This window comes from Bombina bombina, chromosome 4 (assembly GCF_027579735.1).
Source record: "Bombina bombina isolate aBomBom1 chromosome 4, aBomBom1.pri, whole genome shotgun sequence".
In the NCBI taxonomy this organism is placed as follows: domain Eukaryota; kingdom Metazoa; phylum Chordata; class Amphibia; order Anura; family Bombinatoridae; genus Bombina; species Bombina bombina.
In genome coordinates this window covers 838,583,023-838,608,861 of record NC_069502.1, presented here as the reverse complement: position 1 = coordinate 838,608,861, position 25,839 = coordinate 838,583,023, and the positions used below count along the sequence as shown (strand labels likewise).

The 25,839-nt window shown below is 42.1% G+C and overlaps 1 protein-coding gene across 2 annotated transcripts in view; it reads left to right on the top strand.

Moving 5' to 3' along the window:
• Positions 1 to 25,839, top strand: part of LOC128657218 (zinc finger protein 3-like) — a 176,416-nt gene that overhangs the window by 41,070 nt on the left and 109,507 nt on the right. The gene's annotated exons all lie outside the window — the stretch shown is intronic.

The window sequence follows — 25,839 nt, the reverse complement described above, 5'->3', positions numbered from 1 at the left end:
ATAATATTGTCACCATCTTATAAAAAAAATGATGCTTAACTGATAAATTGGTTTCTATCATGACGAGTCTACAAGCTCTGCCCTTGTTGTGTAGCTGGTGGAAGATCTTGTTATTTTACTTCATTTGCCCCACTTTGTTTCCTTCTTTTCTAGATTGTATTTCTTTACTTGGCTATATGTATAATATAGTGACACTGGGGGGTTCAGGGATAGTAGGTGGGACAAAGCTGTGGATTGTAGAGGTGGGCAGGAAATATAGTCTCAGTTGTGATGATCCAGAGGATTCTGGCCTTCATAAAAGAGATGCATTGATTATGTTTTCTTTCATCAGATGGTAAGAATCCACAAGTCATCATATGTGGGAATTCCCTCATCATTGTTGCTTCGAGGAGGTTTCTTCTGAGCTTTCTCAGATATGTAAGGAGTATATTCATGTGTTAGCTGTTATGCCTTCAGCTGTCAACCACATATGCATGCTAGTACTGGAAGGTGATCCTTCTTTGGCTTTAGCTCATCAGATTCTTCCCTGAAGAGCAACCTTTCTAAGTTACCCATTGATGATATTGGTGTTTATGACTAGGATTCTTCCTCTGAGGACAGACTGAGTCTAAGGAGTGGACCCTGTTTTGTTCAGAATATGTGTCCTTTAACTTCAGGCTTGAAGATATTGTTGCTTTTTTAGGGGATGTTTTAATTGCTTTATAAGTAGAGGATTTTCCTGCTACAGTTAAACAACCAATTAAACAGATTGATAAATTATTTAAGATAGCTGCCAAAAAGCCTTCTTCTTTTCCCATGCATGATTGAGTTTCTGAAATAATTTCTAAGGAATGGCAGAAGCCAGGTGTTCCTTTTGTTCCATTTGCTAAGTTCCAGTCTATGTTCCCTCTACCCTTCTGCTAGTACAGAGATTTAGTAAACTATTCCTATTGTGGATTGTGGATGCAGCTGTGTCCACTCTTGCCAAACGTACTACTATTCTATTGGAGGATAGTTCCTCTCTTAAATTATGGTAAATTTAAGACTTTAAGAATTCTGCAATTAAAAATATATTAGTGCACAAGCAAATGCACATAATTATTTATTTTTTAAAAAGTGTGTGTGTGTGTATATATATATATATATATATATATATATATATATATATATATATATATATATATATATATATGATATATAATCCTACTTGGTATCTTCTGTTCCTCCGAAAATGTGAAAAATTCAAAGGGATTGAGCGAGCCTGTCGAAATATTCCAAGCTCCCAACATAGCTGCATCACTGATCAGCGTTTACTATATATGCCATGGATTGGCAATGTTGGCTATAGACAATACCCAGCTTCACGACCATATTGGCGATGTATAGTAAAGGGATCCCTTAAATAAAACTGCCATGCCGAACCGCTAATCCAAATACCCCTAAACCAAAGTACCCCACGGTCGCAAACTAACACTACACTAATAAAGAGCTAAATCGCCACATACCCACAGCGAGTACTAAATTATTAGCCTACCAAAGAAAAGGAAAAATCAAAAACACTATTATTATAAATGAAAAAACACATCTTAACTAACCTCAAAAGTGGTACTCACCGTTGGGTAATCTGGCTCCTCTTCATCCAATGTTGGGCCCTCTCCATCCCTGTTCCTGGTGCTGGGGGCCCATTTTCGCCGAGGTGGACTTCAGCAGCCTCTTCCGCCATCTCTGCACCACATTTTCTGTTCTTTGGCTCTCTTCTCTGAGCCCTTCATGCGGTCGCCACCCCTCACTCAAATTCTGGAAGCGTTGAACGCCAATATATAGGGGTACCACTTAATTCTGATTGGCTGATTTTAAATCTGTCAATCCCTAATCACTGATTTTAAATTTATATTATAATTATCCTTTTCTTTTGGATGATTAGAATTTTTAAAAACGTTCTTAAATCAGCCAATAGGGTTTCAGGGGTATACCTATATATTGGGGTTCCGCGCTTCCAGAATTTGTTTTCGGAGGCGACTGCATGAAGACCAGAGCTCAGAGAAGAGAGTTGAAGAACATAAGATTGTGGAGCAGAGGTGGCGATAGAGGCCGCCGAAGTCTGCCTCCGACGCTATGAAGATGGCCCCCGGCGGCAGGAACTGGGATGAACAGGACCCAACGTTGAAGAAGATTGCATTGCCTCCGAAGTCCTCCTTTGCCGCTGCTAAGATGGGCCCCCGGTGCCAGGAACTAAGATGAAGAGGGATTTCAAAGGGATGGACTTCAAGAGTGTTATGACATACACACTGATTGGATGTTAATTGGAATTGTCATAAAAAATAAAGAACTTTCATCCCAGTGGGCTGGCATAACATTATAATAGAAACATTACTATAGGCTCGGATTTAACCCTTTTCATGGATAAATTAAGTACACATACTTCTTTAATGGCAATGATTACATATATAGCATTTGATTAGCTAAAGTTTACCAACACTTTTTTAGGATCCTTTGAATAGAAAACTTGAGGGTTTTCATAGACAATCCTTTCAGGTTGATGATTAGGCTGGGTGCAGTCTGGTGGTGTTGGAGAGTTGGAGGAGGCGAGATTACCCATAAACATTCTGAAGCTCTGAGCAATCTTCATGACTCACCAGAGATGACCCACCCTCAGACAGGAATCTTTTCTTCGATTCCAGTCAATCAATGTCACAGCAGTGGCTTACATCAATCATCAGGGAGAGACGTGTCCACGTATCAGTTGAGCAGAACATTTGAGAAAATGCCAGTTGCGTGTGAAACGCGTCAGTTGACATAACAGCTGCATCACCGTCCCTCTGTTAGTTTTTTGTGTCCCTCTGTGAGTTTTTTGTATCTTTTAATGCAAATGCATTAAGTTTTTTAAAATTGTCCCTAAGGCTGTGCATGGTGCATTATATTTACACATGAACTGTGGTACTTGTTCAGAGTTACTTCTTTTTTATTGCATGTATATCACCGGTGGATGATAGTGGTTACAGAGGTGTTCTTGTACCTGGTGTTTCATTCTGTGTTGAAGGAAGATAACACTTACTCTAGAGTTAAAAGGTACCCTTTAGCTTCTTGCATTGTGGACCCTGTGCCATCCGAAGAATGTTTTTGCAGTCTAACTGAATCATACAATTTGGGTTTAGTATCCCTTTATATTCTCAGCAATCTGCCAAATATAAAGAACACCATAACAAAACTGTTGAGTCAGGTGACATTGTGAATATAATTAATCAATTATAACAACATTTTCTTCTGTAATAGAATCAGAGGGAAGCCATACTGCAAATCAGATGCTGGGCAAAATTAATTTAATATAGTAACAATTGTAGAGTTACATTAACCCCTTAACGACCAACGACGTATGGGGTACGTCCTGCAAAAAAATGCAGTTAATGACCAAGGACGTACCCCGTACGTCGTTGGTCTTTGAAAGCAGTGGAAGCGATCCTGATCACTTCCAACTGCTTTCATGTTATAGCAGTGATGCCTCGATATTGAGGCATCCTGCTATAACATTTTTTAGCCGTCCGATGCAGAGAGAGCCACCCTGTGGCCCTCTCTGCATCGGACATTGATGGCCATGTTCGTTGGTGGGTGGGAGCTTACCAAGGGAGGCGGGTGGGCGGCCATCGGTGGGAAGGGGGGCGGGATCGAGTGCGGGCATGCGCGCGGGTGCGCGCGCGTGCGAGCCCTACACTATGGAACAATGATGGCACTTGTTGGGAGTGAGGGTGGGCATCTCAAAACTGTTTAGCGATCCTGCAGGGGTTGGGGGGTTGGGGGTTGAGGTAGGGCAGCTACACTACAGAAAATAGTATTTCTTTCATGTAATTAACAAGAGTCCATGAGCTAGTGACGTATGGGATATACATTCCTACCAGGAGGGGCAAAGTTTCCCAAACCTTAAAATGCCTATAAATACACCCCTCACCACACCCACAAATCAGTTTTACAAACTTTGCCTCCAAGGGAGGTGGTGAAGTAAGTTTGTGCTAGATTCTACGTTGATTTGCGCTCCGCAGCAAGTTGGAGCCCGGTTTTCCTCTCAGCGTGCAGTGAATGTCAGAGGGATGTGAGGAGAGTATTGCCTATTGAATGCAGTGATCTCCTTCTACGGGGTCTATTTCATAAGGTTCTCTGTTATCGGTCGTAGAGATTCATCTCTTACCTCCCTTTTCAGATCGACGATATACTCTTATATTTACCATTTCCTCTACTGATTCTCGTTTCAGTACTGGTTTGGCTTTCTACAAACATGTAGATGAGTGTCCTGGGGTAAGTAAGTCTTATTTTCTGTGACACTCTAAGCTATGGTTGGGCACTTTATTTATAAAGTTCTAAATATATGTATTCAAACATTTATTTGCCTTGACTCAGAATGTTCAACTTTCCTTATTTCCAGACAGTCAGTTTCATATTTGGGATTATGCTTTAATTATCATATTTTTCTTACCTCAAAAATTTGACTTTTTTCCCTGTGGGCTGTTAGGCTCGCGGGGGCTGAAAATGCTTCATTTTATTGCGTCATTCTTGGCGCGGACTTTTTTGGCGCAAAAATTCATTTCCGTTTCCGGCGTCATACGTGTCGCCGGAAGTTGCGTCATTTTTTTGACGTTATTTTGCGCCAAAAATGTCGGCGTTCCGGATGTGGCGTCATTTTTGGCGCCAAAAGCATTTAGGCGCCAAATAATGTGGGCGTCTTATTTGGCGCCAAAAAATATGGGCGTCGCTTTTGTCTCCACATTATTTCAGTCTCATTTTTCATTTGCTTCTGGTTGCTAGAAGCTTGATGTTTGGCATTTTTTTCCCATTCCTGAAACTGTCTTATAAGGAATTTGATCTATTTTGCTTTATATGTTGTTTTTTCTCTTACATATTGCAAGATGTCTCACGTTGCATCTGAGCCAGAAGATACTACAGGAAAACCTCTGCCTGCTGGATCTACCAAAGCTAAGTGTATCTGCTGTAAACTTTTGGTAGCTATTCCTCCAGCTGTTGTTTGTATTAAATGTCATGACAAACTTGTTAATGCAGATAATATTTCCTTTAGTGATGTACCATTGCCTGTTGCAGTTCCCTCAACATCTAAGGTGCAGAATGTTCCTGATAACATAAGAGATTTTGTTTCTGAATCCATAAAGAAGGCTTTGTCTGTTATTTCTCCTTCTAGTAAACGTAAAAAGTCTTTTAAATCTTCTCTCTCTACAGATGAATTTTTAAATGAACACCATCATTCTGATTCTTTGGACTCTTCTGGTTCAGAGGATTCTGTCTCAGAGATTGATGCTGATAAATCTTCATATTTATTTAAGATGGAATTTATTCGCTCTTTACTTAAAGAAGTACTAATTGCTTTAGAAATAGAGGATTCTAGTCCTCTTGATACTAATTCTATACGTTTGGATAAGGTTTTTAAAGCTCCTGCGGTTATTCCAGAAGTCTTTCCTGTTCCTAATGCTATTTCTGCAGTAATTGCTAAGGAATGGGATAGATTGGGTAATTCATTTACTCCTTCTAAACGTTTTAAGCAATTATATCCTGTTCCGCCTGACAGATTAGAATTTTGGGACAAAATCCCTAAAGTTGATGGGGCTATTTCTACCCTTGCTGAACGTACTACCATTCCTACATCAGATGGTACCTCGTTTAAGGATCCTTTAGATAGAAAAATTGAATCTTTTCTAAGAAAAGATTATCTATGTTCAGGTAATCTTCTTAGACCTGCTATATCATTGGCTGATGTTGCTGCAGCTTCAACTTTTTGGTTGGAAACTCTAGCGCAACAAGTAACAAATCGTGATTCTCATGATATTATTATTCTTCTCCAGCATGCTAATAATTTCATCTGTGATGCCATTTTTGATATTATTAGAGTTGATGTTAGATTTATGTCTCTGGCTATCTTAGCCAGAAGAGCTTTATGGCTTAAGACTTGGAATGCTGATATGGCTTCTAAATCAACTCTACTTTCCATTTCTTTCCAGGGAAACAAATTATTTGGTTCTCAGTTGGATTCTATTATTTCAACTGTTACTGGTGGGAAAGGAACTTTTTTACCACAGGATAAAAAGTCTAAAGGTAAAAACAGGGCTAACAATCGTTTTCGTTCCTTTCGTTTCAACAAAGAACAAAAGCCTGATCCTTCGTCCTCAGGAGCAGTTTCAGTTTGGAAACCATCTCCAGTCTGGAATAAATCCAAGCCTGCTAGAAAGGCAAAGCCTGCTTCTAAGTTCACATGAAGGTACGGCCCTCATTCCAGTTCAGCTGGTAGGGGGCAGGTTACGTTTTTTCAAAGAAATTTGGATCAGTTCTGTTCACAATCTTTGGATTCAGAACATTGTTTCAGAAGGGTACAGAATTGGTTTCAAGATGAGACCTCCTGCAAAGAGATTTTTTCTTTCCCATGTCCCAGTAAATCCAGTGAAAGCTCAAGCATTTCTGAATTGTGTTTCAGATCTAGAGTTGGCTGGAGTAATTATGCCAGTTCCAGTTCCGGAACAGGGGATGGGGTTTTATTCAAATCTCTTCATTGTACCAAAGAAGGAGAATTCCTTCAGACCAGTTCTGGATCTAAAATTATTGAATCGTTATGTAAGGATACCAACGTTCAAGATGGTAACTGTAAGGACTATATTGCCTTTTGTTCAGCAAGGGAATTATATGTCCACAATAGATTTACAGGATGCATATCTGCATATTCCGATTCATCCAGATCATTATCAGTTCCTGAGATTCTCTTTTCTAGACAAGCATTACCAATTTGTGGCTCTACCGTTTGGCCTTGCTACAGCTCCAAGAATTTTCACAAAGATTCTCGGTGCCCTTCTGTCTGTAATCAGAGAACAGGGTATTGTGGTATTTCCTTATTTGGACGATATCTTGGTACTTGCTCCGTCTTTACATTTAGCAGAGTCTCATACGAATCGACTTGTGTTGTTTCTTCAAGATCATGGTTGGAGGATCAATTTACCAAAAAGTTCTTTGATTCCTCAAACAAGGGTAACCTTTCTGGGTTTCCAGATAGATTCAGTGTCCATGACTTTGTCTTTAACAGACAAGAGACGTCTAAAATTGATTACAGCCTGTCGAAACCTTCAGTCTCAATCATTCCCTTCGGTAGCCTTATGCATGGAAATTCTAGGTCTTATGACTGCTGCATCGGACGCGATCCCCTTTGCTCGTTTTCACATGCGACCTCTTCAGCTCTGTATGCTGAACCAATGGTGCAGGGATTACACGAAGATATATCAATTAATATCTTTAAAACCGATTGTTCGGCACTCTCTAACGTGGTGGACAGATCACCATCGTTTAATTCAGGGGGCTTCTTTTGTTCTTCCGACCTGGACTGTAATTTCAACAGATGCAAGTCTCACAGGTTGGGGAGCTGTGTGGGGATCTCTGACGGCACAAGGAGTTTGGGAATCTCAGGAGGTGAGATTACCGATCAATATCTTGGAACTCCGTGCAGTTTTCAGAGCTCTTCAGTTTTGGCCTCTTCTGAAGAGAGAATCGTTCATTTGTTTTCAGACAGACAATGTCACAACTGTGGCATACATCAATCATCAAGGAGGGACTCACAGTCCTCTGGCTATGAAAGAAGTATCTCGAATTTTGGTTTGGGCGGAATCCAGCTCCTGTCTAATCTCTGCGGTTCATATCCCAGGTGTAGACAATTGGGAAGCGGATTATCTCAGTCGCCAAACGTTGCATCCGGGCGAATGGTCTCTTCACCCAGAGGTATTTCTTCAGATTGTTCAAATGTGGGGGCTCCCAGAGATAGATCTGATGGCCTCTCATCTAAACAAGAAACTTCCCAGGTATCTGTCCAGATCCCGGGATCCTCAGGCGGAGGCAGTGGATGCATTATCACTTCCTTGGAAGTATCATCCTGCCTATATCTTTCCGCCTCTAGTTCTTCTTCCAAGAGTAATCTCCAAGATTCTGAGGGAATGCTCGTTTGTTCTGCTAATAGCTCCGGCATGGCCTCACAGGTTTTGGTATGCGGATCTTGTCCGGATGGCATCTTGCCAACCATGGACTCTTCCGTTAAGACCAGACCTTCTGTCTCAAGGTCCTTTTTTCCATCCGGATCTGAAATCCTTAAATTTAAAGGTATGGAGATTGAACGCTTGATTCTTGGTTATAGAGGTTTCTCTGACTCCGTGATTAATACTATGTTACAGGCTCGTAAATCTGTATCTCGAGAGATATATTATAGAGTCTGGAAGACTTATATTTCTTGGTGTCTTTCTCATCATTTTTCTTGGCATTCTTTTAGAATACCGAGAATTTTACAGTTTCTTCAGGATGGTTTAGATAAGGGTTTGTCCGCGAGTTCTTTGAAAGGACAAATCTCCGCTCTTTCTGTTCTTTTTCACAGAAAGATTGCTATTCTTCCTGATATTCATTGTTTTGTACAAGCTTTGGTTCGTATAAAACCTGTCATTAAGTCAATTTCTCCTCCATGGAGTTTGAATTTGGTTTTGGGAGCTCTTCAAGCTCCTCCGTTTGAACCTATGCATTCATTGGACATTAAATTACTTTCTTGGAAAGTTTTGTTCCTTTTGGCCATCTCTTCTGCTAGAAGAGTTTCTGAATTATCTGCTCTTTCGTGTGAGTCTCCTTTTCTGATTTTTCATCAGGATAAGGCGGTGTTGCGAACTTCTTTTGAATTTTTACCTAAAGTTGTGAATTCCAACAACATTAGTAGAGAAATTGTGGTTCCTTCATTATGTCCTAATCCTAAGAATTCTAAGGAGAAATCATTGCATTCTTTGGATGTTGTTAGAGCTTTGAAATATTATGTTGAAGCTACGAAATCTTTCCGTAAGACTTCTAGTCTATTTGTTATCTTTTCCGGTTCTAGGAAAGGCCAGAAAGCTTCTGCCATTTCTTTGGCATCTTGGTTGAAATCTTTAATTCATCTTGCCTATGTTGAGTCGGGTAAAATTCCGCCTCAAAGAATTACAGCTCATTCTACTAGGTCAGTTTCTACTTCCTGGGCGTTTAGGAATGAAGCTTCGGTTGACCAGATCTGCAAAGCAGCAACTTGGTCCTCTTTGCATACTTTTACTAAATTCTACCATTTTGATGTATTTTCTTCTTCTGAAGCAGTTTTTGGTAGAAAAGTTCTTCAGGCAGCGGTTTCAGTTTGAATCTTCTGCTTATGTTTTTTGTTAAACTTTATTTTGGGTGTGGATTATTTTCAGCAGGAATTGGCTGTCTTTATTTTATCCCTCCCTCTCTAGTGACTCTTGTGTGGAAAGATCCACATCTTGGGTAGTCATTATCCCATACGTCACTAGCTCATGGACTCTTGTTAATTACATGAAAGAAAACATAATTTATGTAAGAACTTACCTGATAAATTCATTTCTTTCATATTAACAAGAGTCCATGAGGCCCACCCTTTTTTGTGGTGGTTATGATTTTTTTGTATAAAGCACAATTATTCCAATTCCTTATTTTATATGCTTCGCACTTTTTTTCTTATCACCCCACTTCTTGGCTATTCGTTAAACTGATTTGTGGGTGTGGTGAGGGGTGTATTTATAGGCATTTTAAGGTTTGGGAAACTTTGCCCCTCCTGGTAGGAATGTATATCCCATACGTCACTAGCTCATGGACTCTTGTTAATATGAAAGAAATGAATTTATCAGGTAAGTTCTTACATAAATTATGTTTTTTTTTTAAAAAAATAAAAAAAAACATATTTGATTTTAAACTGGGCACTGGCAGACAGCTGCCAGTACCCAATATGGCACAATAAGGCAGAGAGAGGGGGGTTAGAGAGCTGTTTGGGGGGGGATCAGGGAGGTTGGGGGCTAAGGGAGGATACTACAGAACATAATTCTTATTTTAAAAAAAAAAAAACCAAAAAAACTCTTATTTTAGTACTGGCAGACTTACTGCCAGTACTTAAGATGGCGGGGGACAATTGTGGGGTGGGGGAGGGAAGAGAGCTGTTTGGGAGGGATCTGGGGGTGTGATGTGTCATGTGGGAGGTTGATACCTACACTAAAGCTAAAATTAACCCTGCAAGCTCCCTAAAAGCTCCCTAATTAACCCCTTCACTGCTGGGCATTATACACGTATGGTGCGCAGCGGCATTTAGCTGCCTTCTAATTACCAAAAAGCAAAGCCAAAGCCATATATGTCTGCTATTTCTGAACAAAGGGGATCCCAGAGAAGCTTTTACAACCATTTATGCCATAATTGCACAAGCTGTTTGTAAATAATTTTAGTGAGAAACCTAAAATTGGGAAAATTTTACGTTTTATTTTTATTTGTTCGCATTTGGCGGTGAAATGGTAGCATGAAATATACCAAAATGGGCCTAGATCAATACTTTGGGTTGTCTACTACACTACACTAAAGCTAAAATTAAAACTACAAGCTCCCTACATGCTCCCTAATTAACCCCTTCACTGCTGGGCATAATACACGTGTGGTGCGCAGCGGCATTTAGCGGCCTTCTAAATACCAAAAAGCGATGCCAAAGCCATATATGTCTGCTATTTTTGAACGAAGGGGATCCCAGAGAAACATTTACAACCATGTATGCCATAATTGCACAAGTTGTTTGTAAATAATTTCAATGAGAAACCTAAAGTTTGTGAAAACATTTGTGAAAAAGTGAACATTTTTTTTTATTTGATCGCATTTTGTAGTGAAATGGTGGCATGAAATATACCAAAATGGGCCTAGATCAATACTTTGGGATGTCTTCTAAAAAAATATATATACATGTCAAGGGATATTCAGGGATTCCAGACAGATATCAGTGTCCCAATGTAACTAGCGCTAATTTTGAAAAAAAGTGGTTTGGAAATAGCAAAGTGCTACTTGTATTTATTGCCCTATAACTTGCAAAAAAAGCAAAGAACATGTAAACATTGGGTATTTCTAAACTCAGGACAAAATATAGAAACTATTTAGCATGGGTGTTTTTTAGTGGTTGTAGATGTGTAACAGATTTTGGGGGTCAAATTTCGAAAAACTGCGTTTTTTTCCATTTTTTCCTCATATTTTATCATTTTTTTTATAGTAAATTATAAGATATGATGAAAATAATGGTATCTTTAGAAAGCCCATTTAATGGCGAGAAAAACGGTATATAATATGCGTGGGTACAGTAAATGAGTATGAGGAAAATTACAGCTAAACACAAACACCGCAGAAATGTAAAAATAGCCTTGGTCCCAAACGGACAGAAAATGGAAAAGTGCTGTGGTCATTAAGGGGTTAAACTACTACATTTTGCAACTGGAGTTTCAACTCCTATCTTAATAATAAGGCAGCATAATCATAGATACAACATTGTATATTTTACTGCCTAGGTGTTCTGTTACACAATAAGGCTGAGATTTGGATAGTAAAGTAAATGTAAATTTGATTGAATAAGTGCCTGGTTTTTAAAAAAACTATTAAAAACAGGGGCATTTTTATTCATTAAAATTTACATTGAAGCGTTTTGTTTTTTAACCCCTTACTGACCAGACCACTTTTCCATTTGTTGACCGTTTGGGACCAGGGCTATTTTTACATTTCTGCGTTTGTGTTTAGCTGTAATTTTCCTCTTACTCATTTACTGTACCCACACATATTATATACCGTTTTTCTCGCCATTAAATGGACTTTCTCCAACATAGGTGTGTCCGGTCCACGGCGTCATCCTTACTTGTGGGATATTCTCTTCCCCAACAGGAAATGGCAAAGAGCCCAGCAAAGCTGGTCACATGATCCCTCCTAGGCTCCGCCTACCCCAGTCATTCTCTTTGCCGTTGTACAGGCAACATCTCCACGGAGATGGCTTAGAGTTTTTTAGTGTTTAACTGTAGTTTTTATTATTCAATCAAGAGTTTGTTATTTTAAAATAGTGCTGGTATGTACTATTTACTCAGAAACAGAAAAGAGATGAAGATTTCTGTTTGTATGAGGAAAATGATTTTAGCAACCGTTACTAAAATCCATGGCTGTTCCACACAGGACTGTTGAGAGGAATTAACTTCAGTTGGGGGAACAGTGTGCAGTCTCTTGCTGCTTGAGGTATGACACATTCTAACAAGACGATGTAATGCTGGAAGCTGTCATTTTCCCTATGGGATCCGGTAAGCCATGTTTTATTAAGATAGTAAATAAGGGCTTCACAAGGGCTTATTAAGACTGTAGACTTTTTCTGGGCTAAATCGATTCATTATTAACACATATTTAGCCTTGAGGAATCATTTAATCTGGGTATTTTGATAAGTTTATATCGGCAGGCACTGTTTTAGACACCTTATTCTTTAGGGGCTTTCCCAAATCATAGGCAGAGCCTCATTTTCGCGCCGGTGTTGCGCACTTGTTTTTGAGAGGCATGACATGCAGTCGCATGTGTGAGGAGCTCTGATACATAGAAAAGACTTTCTGAAGGCGTCATTTGGTATCGTATTCCCCTTTGGGCTTGGTTGGGTCTCAGCAAAGCAGATACCAGGGACTGTAAAGGGGTCAAAGTTAAAAACGGCTCCGGTTCCGTTATTTTAAGGGTTAAAGCTTCCAAATTTGGTGTGCAATACTTTTAAGGCTTTAAGACACTGTGGTGTAATTTTGGTGAATTTTGAACAATTCCTTCATATTTTTTCGCAATTGCAGTAATAAAGTGTGTTCAGTTTAAAATTTAAAGTGACAGTAACGGTTTTATTTTAAAACGTTTTTTGTACTTTGTTATCAAGTTTATGCCTGTGTTACATGTCTGAACTACCAGATAGACTGTGTTCTGAATGTGGGGAAGCCAGAGTTCCTTCTCATTTAAATAAATGTGATTTATGTGACAATGACAATGATGCCCAAGATGATTCCTCAAGCGAGGGGAGTAAGCATGGTACTGCATCATTCCCTCCTTCGTCTACACGAGTCTTGCCCACTCAGGAGGCCCCTAGTACATCTAGCGCGCCAATACTCCTTACTATGCAACAATTAACGGCTGTAATGGATAATTCTGTCAAAAACATTTTAGCCAAAATGCACACTTATCAGCGTAAGCGCGACTGCTCTGTTTTAGATACTGAAGAGCATGACGACGCTGATAATAATGGTTCTGAAGGGCCCCTAAACCAGTCTGATGGGGCCAGGGAGGTTTTGTCTGAGGGAGAAATTACTGATTCAGGGAACATTTCTCAACAAGCTGAACCTGATGTGATTACGTTTAAATTTAAGTTGGAACATCTCCGCGCTCTGCTTAAGGAGGTATTATCCACTCTGGATGATTGTGACAATTTGGTCATCCCAGAGAAACTATGTAAAATGGACAAGTTCCTAGAGGTCCCGGGGCTCCCAGAAGCTTTTCCTATACCCAAGCGGGTGGCGGACATTGTAAATAAAGAATGGGAAAGGCCCGGTATTCCTTTCGTCCCTCCCCCCATATTTAAAAAATTGTTTCCTATGGTCGACCCCAGAAAGGACTTATGACAGACAGTCCCCAAGGTCGAGGGAGCGGTTTCCACTTTAAACAAACGCACCACTATACCCATAGAAGATAGTTGTGCTTTCAAAGATCCTATGGATAAAAAATTAGAAGGTTTACTTAAAAAGATGTTTGTTCAGCAGGGTTACCTTCTACAACCAATTTCATGCATTGTCCCTGTCGCTACAGCCGCGTGTTTCTGGTTCGATGAGCTGATAAAGGCGGTCGATAGTGATTCTCCCCCTTATGAGGAGATTATGGACAGAATCAATGCTCTCAAATTGGCTAATTCTTTCACCCTAGACGCCACTTTGCAATTGGCTAGGTTAGCGGCTAAGAATTCTGGGTTTGCTATTGTGGCGCGCAGAGCGCTTTGGTTGAAATCTTGGTCAGCTGATGCGTCTTCCAAGAACAAGCTACTTAACATTCCTTTCAAGGGGAAAACGCTGTTTGGCCCTGACTTGAAAGAGATTATCTCTGATATCACTGGGGGTAAGGGCCACGCCCTTCCTCAGGATCGGCCTTTCAAGGCCAAAAATAAACCTAATTTTCGTCCCTTTCGTAGAAACGGACCAGCCCAAAGTGCTACGTCCTCTAAGCAAGAGGGTAATACTTCTCAAGCCAAGCCAGCTTGGAGACCAATGCAAGGCTGGAACAAGGGAAAGCAGGCCAAGAAACCTGCCACTGCTACCAAGACAGCATGAAATGTTGGCCCCCGATCCGGGACCGGATCTGGTGGGGGGCAGACTCTCTCTCTTCGCTCAGGCCTGGGCAAGAGATGTTCTGGATCCTTGGGCGCTAGAAATAGTCTCCCAAGGTTATTTTCTGGAGTTCAAGGGGCTTCCCCCAAGGGGGAGGTTCCACAGGTCTCAGTTGTCTTCAGACCACATAAAAAGACAGGCATTCTTACATTGTGTAGAAGACCTGTTAAAAATGGGAGTGATTCATCCTGTTGCATTAGGAGAACAAGGGATGGGGTTCTACTCCAATCTGTTCATAGTTCCCAAAAAAGAGGGAACGTTCAGACCAATCTTAGATCTCAAGATCTTAAACAAGTTTCTCAAGGTTCCATCGTTCAAGATGGAAACCATTCGAACAATTCTTCCTTCCATCCAGGAAGGTCAATTCATGACCACGGTGGATTTAAAGGATGCGTATCTACATATTCCTATCCACAAGGAACATCATCGGTTCCTAAGGTTCGCATTCCTGGACAAGCATTACCAGTTCGTGGCGCTTCCTTTCGGATTAGCCACTGCTCCAAGGATTTTCACAAAGGTACTAGGGTCCCTTCTAGCTGTGCTAAGACCAAGGGGCATTGCCGTAGTACCTTACTTGGACGACATTCTGATTCAAGCGTCGTCCCTTCCTCAAGCAAAGGCTCACATGGACATTGTCCTGGCCTTTCTCAGATCTCACGGATGGAAAGTGAACGTGGAAAAGAGTTCTCTATCTCCGTCAACAAGGGTTCCCTTCTTGGGAACAATAATAGACTCCTTAGAAATGAGGATTTTTCTGACAGAGGCCAGAAAAACAAAACTTCTAGACTCTTGTCGGATACTTCATTCCGTTCCTCTTCCTTCCATAGCGCAGTGCATGGAAGTGATAGGTTTGATGGTAGCGGCAATGGACATAGTTCCTTTTGCGCGCATTCATCTAAGACCATTACAACTGTGCATGCTCAGTCAGTGGAATGGGGACTATACAGACTTGTCTCCGAAGATACAAGTAAATCAGAGGACCAGAGACTCACTCCGTTGGTGGCTGTCCCTGGACAACCTGTCACAAGGGATGACCTTCCGCAGACCAGAGTGGGTCATTGTCACGACCGACGCCAGTCTGATGGGCTGGGGCGCGGTCTGGGGATCCCTGAAAGCTCAGGGTCTTTGGTCTCGGGAAGAATCTCTTCTACCGATAAATATTCTGGAACTGAGAGCGATATTCAATGCTCTCAAGGCTTGGCCTCAGCTAGCGAGGGCCAAGTTCATACGGTTTCAATCAGACAACATGACAACTGTTGCGTACATCAACCATCAGGGGGGAACAAGGAGTTCCCTAGCGATGGAAGAAGTGACCAAAATCATTCTATGGGCGGAGTCTCACTCCTGCCACCTGTCTGCTATCCACATCCCAGGAGTGGAAAATTGGGAAGCGGATTTTCTGAGTCGTCAGACATTGCATCCGGGGGAGTGGGAACTCCATCCGGAAATCTTTGCCCAAGTCACTCAACTGTGGGGCATTCCAGACATGGATCTGATGGCGTCTCGTCAGAACTTCAAAGTTCCTTGCTACGGGTCCAGATCCAGGGATCCCAAGGCGGCTCTAGTGGATGCACTAGTAGCACCTTGGACCTTCAAACTAGCTTATGTGTTCCCACCGTTTCCTCTCATCCCCAGGCTGGTAGCCAGGATCAATCAGGAGAGGGCGTCGGTGATCTTGATAGCTCCTGCGTGGCCACGCAGGACTTGGTATGCAGATCTGGTGAATATGTCATCGGCTCCACCATGGAAGCTACCTTTGAGACGAGACCTTCTTGTTCAGGGTCCGTTCGAACATCCGAATCTGGTCTCACTACAGCTGACTGCTTGGAGATTGAACGCTTGATCTTATCGAAGCGAGGGTTCTCAGATTCTGTTATCGATACTCTTGTTCAGGCCAGAAAGCCTGTAACTAGAAAGATTTACCACAAAATTTGGAAAAAATATATCTGTTGGTGTGAATCTAAAGGATTCCCTTGGGACAAGGTTAAGATTCCTAAGATTCTATCCTTCCTTCAAGAAGGATTGGAAAAAGGATTATCTGCAAGTTCCCTGAAGGGACAGATTTCTGCCTTGTCTGTGTTACTTCACAAAAAGCTGGCAGCTGTGCCAGATGTTCAAGCCTTTGTTCAGGCTCTGGTCAGAATCAAGCCTGTTTACAAACCTTTGACTCCTCCTTGGAGTCTCAACTTAGTTCTTTCAGTTCTTCAGGGGGTTCCGTTTGAACCCTTACATTCCGTTGATATTAAGTTATTATCTTGGAAAGTTTTGTTTTTGGTTGCAATTTCTTCTGCTCGAAGAGTTTCAGAATTATCTGCTCTGCAGTGTTCTCCTCCTTATCTGGTGTTCCATGCAGATAAGGTGGTTTTACGTACTAAACCTGGTTTTCTTCCAAAAGTTGTTTCTAACAAAAACATTAACCAGGAGATTATCGTACCTTCTCTGTGTCCGAAACCAGTTTCGAAGAAGGAACGTTTGTTGCACAATTTGGATGTTGTTCGCGCTCTAAAATTCTATTTAGATGCTACAAAGGATTTTAGACAAACATCTTCCTTGTTTGTTGTTTATTCCGGTAAAAGGAGAGGTCAAAAAGCAACTTCTACCTCTCTCTCTTTTTGGATTAAAAGCATCATCAGATTGGCTTACGAGACTGCCGGACGGCAGCCTCCCGAAAGAATCACAGCTCATTCCACTAGGGCTGTGGCTTCCACATGGGCCTTCAAGAACGAGGCTTCTGTTGATCAGATATGTAGGGCAGCGACTTGGTCTTCACTGCACACTTTTACCAAATTTTACAAGTTTGATACTTTTGCTTCTTCTGAGGCTATTTTTGGGAGAAAGGTTTTGCAAGCCGTGGTGCCTTCCATTTAGGTGACCTGATTTGCTCCCTCCCTTCATCCGTGTCCTAAAGCTTTGGTATTGGTTCCCACAAGTAAGGATGACGCCGTGGACCGGACACACCTATGTTGGAGAAAACAGAATTTATGTTTACCTGATAAATTACTTTCTCCAACGGTGTGTCCGGTCCACGGCCCGCCCTGGTTTTTTAATCAGGTCTGATAATTTATTTTCTTTAACTACAGTCACCACGGTATCATATGGTTTCTCCTATGCAAATATTCCTCCTTAACGTCGGTCGAATGACTGGGGTAGGCGGAGCCTAGGAGGGATCATGTGACCAGCTTTGCTGGGCTCTTTGCCATTTCCTGTTGGGGAAGAGAATATCCCACAAGTAAGGATGACGCCGTGGACCGGACACACCGTTGGAGAAAGTAATTTATCAGGTAAACATAAATTCTGTTTTCTAAAGATACCATTATTTTCATCATATCTTATAATTTACTATAAAAAATGATAAAATATGATAAAAAAATGGACAAAAACACACTTTTTCTAACTTTGACCCTCAAAATCTTTTACACATCTGCAACCACCAAAAAACACCCATGCTAAATTTAGAAATGCCCAATGTTTACATGTTTTTTGCTTTTTTTTGCAAGTTATAGGGCAATAAATACAAGTAGCACTTTGCTATTTCCAAACCATTTTTTTTAAACATTAGCGAGTTACATTGGAACACTGATATCTGTCAGGAATCCCTGAATATCCCTTGACATGTATATATTTTTTTTTTTATTAGACAACCCAAAGTATTGATCTAGGCCCATTTTGGTATATTTCATGCCACCATTTCACCACCAAATGTGATCAAATAAAAAAAAAATTGTTACCTTTTTCACAAACTTTTTCACAAACTTTAGGTTTCTCACTGAAATGATTTACAAACAGCTTGTGCAATTATGGCACAAATGGTTATAAATGCTTCTCTGGGATCCCCTTTGTTCATAAATAGCAGACATTTATGGCTTTGGCATTACTTTTTGGTAATTAGAAGGCCGCTAAATGCTGCTGCACACCACACTTGTATTATGCCCAGCAATGAAGGGGTTAATTAGGTAGCTTGAAGGGAGCTTGTAGGGTTAATTTTAGCTTTAGTGTAGTAGACAACCCAAAGTATTGATCTAGGCCCATTTTGGTATATTTCATGCCACCATTTCACCGCAAAATGCGATCAAATAAAGAAAAAACGTTCACTTTTTCACTAACTTTAGGTTTCTCACTGAAATTATTTACAAACAGTTTGTGCAATTATGGCACAAATGGTTGTAAATGCTTATCTGGGATCCCCTTTGTTCAGAAATAGCAGACATATTGCTTTGGCGTTGCTTTTTGGTAATTAGAAGGCCTCTAAAGGCCACAAGCGCACAACACTTGTATTATGCCCAGCAGTGAAGGGGTTAAATTAGGTAGCTTGTAGGGTTAATTTTAGCTTTAGTGTAGAGATCAACCTCCCACCTGACACATCCCACCCCCTGATCCCTCCCTGACCCCCCTCAAACAGCTCTCTTCCCTCCCCCACCTCACAATTTTCACCGCCATCTTAAGTACTGGCAGAAAGTCTGCCAGTAAATAAAAAAAAAAAGATTTAAAGAATATTTTTTTAAATATATTTTATATAAAGTGTAGGATTCCCCCCCCCCCATCAGCTCTCTAAGCATCCCCTATTGACCTCCCCTCGACCTATTGGCCGCCATCTTAGGTACTGGCAGCTGTCTGCCAGTACCTAGTTTACTAACAAATTTGCCCTTTTTTTATAAATAATATATTAACAGCCCATTTTCTGTAGTGTAGCTTCCCCCCCCCATCAATATCCTACCCCCTCCTGGATCCCTTTCCAAATTATCTTTCCCTATCCCTCTCTCTCCCTTTCCTTTGTGATTTTTGTCATTGCGCATGCTCCCCCGCTCCGGAGCCCGCCTCCTCGTGCCTTCACGAACACTGGGTTACAGGAAGAGGAACAAGCACCAGCGATGGGCCGCCCACCCGCCTCCCTGCAATGGCTCCCACCCACCATCTATTGGCACCATTGCTGGCCAATGCAGAGAGGACCACAGAGTGTCTCTCTCTGCATCGGATGCTTAAAATGCCTCAATATCGAGGCATCACTTCAATACCCTGGAAGTGGCTGGAAGCGATCACGATCGCTTCCAGAGCTTTAATTCCCAGAGGACGTGTCAGGCACGTCCTTGGTCCTTAAGGGAATTTTTTTGTAGGACGTGCCTGATACGTCCTTGTTCGTTAAGGGGTTAAATACTTACCTTTTTCTTTAGAAAAAACAGATTGGTGATCCTCCGCCCACAGTTCCTCTATGTCACGTTCCGGTCTCTGTTCCGACTGCTTCAGGCGCACAACGATGATGTCATCACCGCACGCCATGCTGGTTCCTGATGCCGGTCCGGATCTCACCTATGCCATCCTTGGCGCGAATCTGCGCCTATGTAAGTACCTTTCTCACTTAGGTTTGGCTAACTCTTTCCTGGGTGCTGTTAACGCCTGAACTGTTGAGATATATTTGGATTGCCTGTTTGTTGCCAGAACTCTGCTTACCACTGACTACTCTCTTGTTTAACCCCTGAATTGTTGAGATTCTTCTGATTGCTTTCTGCCTGGTATTGATCTCTGCTTGTCTCTGACCATTCTCTGCTTTACCTTTGGTACAGTTAAAGATTGCCCTGTCTACCGTGAGTACTGCTTACCTAATTTATTTCCTTTTTTACTTTGTTCTGGAATATTTCCTTATCTTTCCATTTGACGCTGGGATAAGAAGACTACTGGCCAGGATTGGTCTGATAGGGAAATATCCCACGAGCATTACATTATACTTGGGCCATGGACTCAAATGAGATAGCAAGAGCAGTCTTTCTTCAGGGACAAATGCCGGGAACCCACTGCTATGCTTTCCTCACTTGTTGCAAACAAAACCACTACTCCTGTTGCCACATAACCTACCCCTGCTACTAGTACCGCAGTTCCTTCCTCTGCTTCTGACAATATACCCGGATACCGCTGCCTGATAAATATGACGGCACAAATGATTGTAGGGGCTTTCTCAACCAGTGCAGACTGCATTTCCACAACAATCCTCATACCTTCCAGTCCAATCAGGCAAGGATCTCCTTTATTGTTTCCAAGGCTCTAGCTTGGGTATTTCCCCTTTTGGAACAGAGTGCTCAGTTATTGAATGATGCTGACTCCTTAATTTCTGCACTGTCGTCTGTATTCGGGACTTCAGGTTGCACTTCTGCTGCAGAATTCTCCCTTTCTTCTGTTATGTGTGATCAGTCCACGGGTCATCATTACTTCTGGGATATAACTCCTCCCCAACAGGAAATGCAAGAGGATTCACCCAGCAGAGCTGCACATAGCTCCTCCCCTCTACGTCAGTCCCAGTCATTCTCTTGCACCCAACGACTAGATAGGATGTGTGAGAGGACTATGGTGATTATACTTAGTTTTTATGACTTCAATCAAAAGTTTGTTATTTTAAAATAGCACCGGAGCGTGTTATTACTTCTCTGGCAGAGCTTGAGGAAGAATCTGACAGAGATTTTTTACTATGATTTTAACCGGAGTCGTTAAGATCATATTGCTGTTCTCGACCATCTGAGGGAGGTAAAGGCTTCAGATCAGGGGACAGCGGGCAGATGAATCTGCATTGAGGTATGTGGCAGTTTTTATTTTCTGAATGGAATTGATGAGAAAAGCCTGCCATACCGTTAAAATGACATGTATGTATACACTTCAGTATTCTGGGGATGGTATTTCACCGGAACTACTGTGTTAAAGGTCACTAATCCTTTTTAATAACTATTCTCATGTTAAACGTTTTTGCTGGAATGTAGAATCGTTTACATTGCTGAGGTACTGTGTGAATAAATGTTTGGGCATTATTTTCCACTTGGCAGTTTTTTGCTTTAATTGTGACAGTTTCGTTTCTCTTCACTGCTGTGTGGGAGAGGGAGGGGCCGTTTTTGGCGCTCTTTGCTACGCATCAAAAAATTCCAGTCAGCTACTTTTATATTTCCTGCATGATCCGGTTCATCTCTGACAGATCTCAGGGGTCTTCAAACTTCTTTGAAGGGAGGTAAATTCTCTCAGCAGAGCTGTGAGAATTCTTATAGTGACTGTGTATAAAAAACGTTGTTTTGTTTTCTTATGTACAAATTTAATTAGTGTTGTTTTTTTTTACTAATGGGAACAAACCTTTGCTAAAAGTTGTGTTGTTTTAAAATTTGATGCAATAACTGTTTTTCAGTTCATTATTTCAACTGTCATTTAATCGTTAGTACCTCTTTGAGGCACAGTACGTTTTTTGCTAAAAAAGATTATAACCAAGTTGTAAGTTTTTTGCTAGTGTGTTAAACATGTCTGACTCAGAGGAAGATATCTGTGTCATTTGTTCCAATGCCAAGGTGGAGCCCAATAGAAATTTATGTACTAACTGTATTGATGCTACTTTAAATAAAAGTCAATCTGTACAATGTGAACAAATTTCACCAAACAGCGAGGGGAGAGTTATGCCGACTAACTCGCCTCACGCGACAGTACCTGCATCTCCCGCCCGGGAGGTGCGTGATATTTTGGCGCCTAGTACATCTGGGCGGCCATTACAGATAACATTACAAGATATGGCTACTGTTATGACTGAAGTTTTGTCTAAATTACCTGAACTAAGAGGCAAGCGTGATCACTCTGGGGTGAGAACAGAGTGCGCTGACAATGCTAGGGCCATGTCTGATACTGCGTCACAGCTCGCAGAGCATGAGGACGGAGAGCTTCATTCTGTGGGTGACGGTTCTGATCCAAACAGATTGGACTCAGATATTTCAAATTTTAAATTTAAATTGGAGAACCTCCGTGTACTACTAGGGGAGGTCTTAGCAGCTCTCAACGATTGTAACACTATTGCAATACCAGAGAAACTGTGTAGGTTGGATAAATACTTTGCGGTACCGGCGAGTACTGACGTTTTTCCTATACCTAAGAGACTAACTGAAATTGTTACTAAGGAGTGGGATAGACCCGGTGTGCCGTTCTCACCCCCTCCAATATTTAGAAAGATGTTTCCAATAGACGCCACCACTCGGGACTTATGGCAAACGGTCCCCAAGGTGGAGGGAGCAGTTTCTACTTTAGCTAAGCGTACCACTATCCCGGTGGAGGATAGCTGTGCTTTCTCAGATCCAATGGATAAAAAATTAGAGGGTTACCTTAAGAAAATGTTTGTTCAACAAGGTTTTATATTACAACCCCTTGCATGTATCGCGCCGATTACGGCTGCGGCAGCTTTTTGGATTGAGTCGCTTGAAGAGAACCTTAGTTCCTCTACGCTAGACGACATTACGGACAGGCTTAGAGTCCTTAAACTAGCTAATTCTTTCATTTCGGAGGCCGTAGTACATTTAACCAAACTTACGGCTAAGAACTCAGGATTCGCCATACAGGCACGTAGGGCACTGTGGCTAAAATCCTGGTCAGCTGATGTTACTTCTAAGTCCAAATTACTTAATATACCTTTCAAGGGGCAGTCCTTATTCGGGCCCGGTTTGAAAGAAATTATCGCTGACATTACGGGAGGTAAGGGCCACGCCCTACCTCAAGACAAGGCCAAAGCTAAGGCTAGACAGTCTAATTTTCGTCCCTTTCGGAATTTCAAAACAGGAGCAGCATCAACCTCCACTGCACCAAAACAGGAAGGAGCTGTTGCTCGTTACAGGCAAGGCTGGAAGCCTAACCAGTCCTGGAACAAAAGCAAGCAGGCCAGAAAACCTGCTGCTGCCCCAAAGACAGCATGAACCGAGAGCCCCCGATCCGGGACCGGATCTAGTAGGGGGCAGACTCTCTCTCTTCGCCCAGGCCTGGGCAAGAGATGTTCAGGATCCCTGGGCACTAGAGATCATATCTCAGGGATACCTTCTAGACTTCAAATTATCTCCCCCAAGAGGGAGATTTCATCTGTCAAGGTTGTCAACAAACCAGATAAAGAAAGAAGCGTTTCTACGCTGCGTACAAGATCTGTTAACAATGGGAGTGATCCATCCGGTTCCGTGGTCGGAACAAGGACAAGGGTTCTACTCAAACCTGTTTGTGGTTCCCAAAAAAGAGGGAACTTTCAGGCCAATCTTAGATTTAAAGACTCTAAACAAATTCCTAAGAGTTCCATCGTTCAAAATGGAAACTATTCGGACAATCTTACCCATGATCCAAGAGGGTCAGTACATGACCACAGTGGATTTAAAGGATGCTTATCTTCACATACCGATCCACAAAGATCATCACCGGTATCTAAGGTTTGCCTTCTTAGACAGGCACTACCAGTTTGTAGCTCTTCCATTCGGATTGGCTACGGCTCCAAGAATCTTCACAAAGGTTCTGGGTGCCCTTCTAGCGGTACTAAGACCGCGAGGGACTTCGGTAGCTCCGTACCTAGTCGACATTCTAATACAAGCTTCAAGCTTTCAAACTGCCAAGTCTCATACAGAGTTAGTTCTGGCATTTCTAAGGTCGCATGGATGGAAAGTGAACGAAAAGAAGAGTTCTCTCTTTCCTCTCACAAGAGTTCCATTCTTGGGGACTCTTATAGATTCTGTAGAAATGAAGATTTACCTGACAGAAGACAGGTTAACAAAACTTCAAAATGCATGCCGCGTCCTTCATTCCATTCAACACCCGTCAGTAGCTCAATGCATGGAGGTGATCGGCTTAATGGTAGCGGCAATGGACATAGTACCTTTTGCACGCCTACACCTCAGACCGCTGCAATTATGCATGCTAAGTCAGTGGAATGGGGATTACTCAGATTTGTCCCCTACTCTGAATCTGAATCAAGAGACCAGAAATTCTCTTCTATGGTGGCTTCATCGGCCACACCTGTCCAGGGGGATGCCATTCAGCAGGCCAGACTGGACAATTGTAACAACAGACGCCAGCCTACTAGGTTGGGGCGCTGTCTGGAATTCTCTGAAGGCTCAGGGACTATGGAATCAGGAGGAGAGCCTCCTTCCAATAAACATTCTGGAATTGAGAGCAGTTCTCAATGCCCTTCTGGCTTGGCCCCAGTTAATAACTCGGGGGTTCATCAGGTTTCAGTCGGACAACATCACGACTGTAGCTTACATCAACCATCAGGGAGGGACAAGAAGCTCCCTAGCAATGATGGAAGTATCAAAGATAATTCGCTGGGCAGTGTCTCACTCTTGCCACCTGTCAGCAATCCACATCCCGGGAGTGGAGAACTGGGAGGCGGATTTCTTGAGTCGCCAGACTCTTCATCCGGGGGAGTGGGAACTTCATCCGGAGGTCTTTGCCCAAATACTTCGACGTTGGGGCAAACCAGAGATAGATCTCATGGCGTCTCGCCAGAACGCCAAACTTCCTCGCTACGGGTCCAGATCCAGGGATCCGGGAGCAGTTCTGATAGATGCTTTGACAGCACCTTGGAACTTCAGGATGGCTTATGTGTTTCCACCCTTCCCGCTGCTTCCTCGATTGATTGCCAAAATCAAACAGGAGAGAGCATCAGTAATTCTAATAGCACCTGCTTGGCCACGCAGGACTTGGTATGCAGATCTAGTGGACATGTCATCCTGTCCGCCTTGGTCTCTACCTCTAAGACAGGACCTTCTGATACAGGGTCCATTCAAACATCAAAATCTAACTTCTCTGAAGCTGACTGCTTGGAAATTGAACGCTTGATTTTATCAAAACGTGGTTTTTCTGAGTCGGTTATTGATACCCTGATTCAGGCTAGGAAGCCTGTTACCAGAAGGATTTACCATAAAATATGGCGGAAATACCTATACTGGTGCGAATCCAAAGGTTACTCCTGGAGTAAGGTTAGGATCGCTAGGTTATTGTCTTTTCTACAAGAAGGTTTAGAAAAGGGTTTATCAGCTAGTTCATTAAAGGGACAGATTTCAGCTCTGTCCATCTTGTTACACAGACGTCTGTCAGAAAATCCAGACGTCCGGTCCTTTTGTCAGGCTTTAGCTAGGATCAAGCCTGTGTTTAAAGCTGTTGCTCCACCATGGAGTCTAAACTTAGTTCTTAACGTTTTACAGGGTGTTCCGTTTGAACCCCTTCATTCCATTGATATAAAAATGTTATCTTGGAAAGTTCTGTTTTTAATGGCTATTTCCTCGGCTCGAAGAGTCTCTGAGTTATCAGCCTTACATTGTGATTCCCCTTATCTGATTTTTCACTCAGACAAGGTAGTTCTGCGTACTAAACCTGGGTTCTTACCTAAGGTAGTCACTAACAGGAACATCAATCAAGAGATTGTTGTCCCATCCTTGTGTCCAAATCCTTCTTCAAAGAAGGAACGTCTTTTACACAATCTGGACGTAGTTCGTGCCCTCAAGTTCTACTTGCAGGCAACTAAAGATTTTCGCCAAACTTCTTCCCTGTTTGTCGTTTACTCTGGACAGAGGAGAGGTCAAAAAGCTTCTGCTACCTCTCTCTCTTTTTGGCTTCGTAGCATAATACGTTTAGCCTATGAGACTGCTGGACAGCAGCCTCCTGAAAGAATTACAGCTCACTCCACTAGAGCTGTGGCTTCCACTTGGGCCTTTAAGAATGAGGCCTCTGTTGAACAGATTTGCAAGGCTGCAACTTGGTCTTCGCTTCATACTTTTTCCAAATTTTACAAATTTGACACTTTTGCTTCTTCGGAGGCTATTTTTGGGAGAAAGGTTCTTCAGGCAGTGGTTCCTTCTGTATAATGAGCCTGCCTATCCCTCCCGT